Source organism: Penaeus monodon, chromosome 19, assembly GCF_015228065.2.
Source record: "Penaeus monodon isolate SGIC_2016 chromosome 19, NSTDA_Pmon_1, whole genome shotgun sequence".
Classification (NCBI taxonomy): Eukaryota; Metazoa; Arthropoda; class Malacostraca; order Decapoda; family Penaeidae; genus Penaeus; species Penaeus monodon.
In genome coordinates, this window is record NC_051404.1 from 24,957,063 (window position 1) to 24,957,286 (window position 224).

Below are 224 nucleotides of genomic sequence, written 5' to 3' on the forward strand. Positions count from 1 at the left end.
CCAAAAAGAAACGGAAAAACCTACTTTTCCTTTTAAAAGGAAAAAACAACCCCCATTTGAAATTTTAAAAAATTTTTTCCTCAGAGCCTGGAAACACACACCCCTTTCAGAACACAAACTGACATTCCACTTCAGACAAAAAACCCTTCCTTTTAGAAAGGAAAATTGTTTTCCGATTCAAAAACCTGAACCAAATTTCCCTTTAAAACAAAAAACCTGAAAAC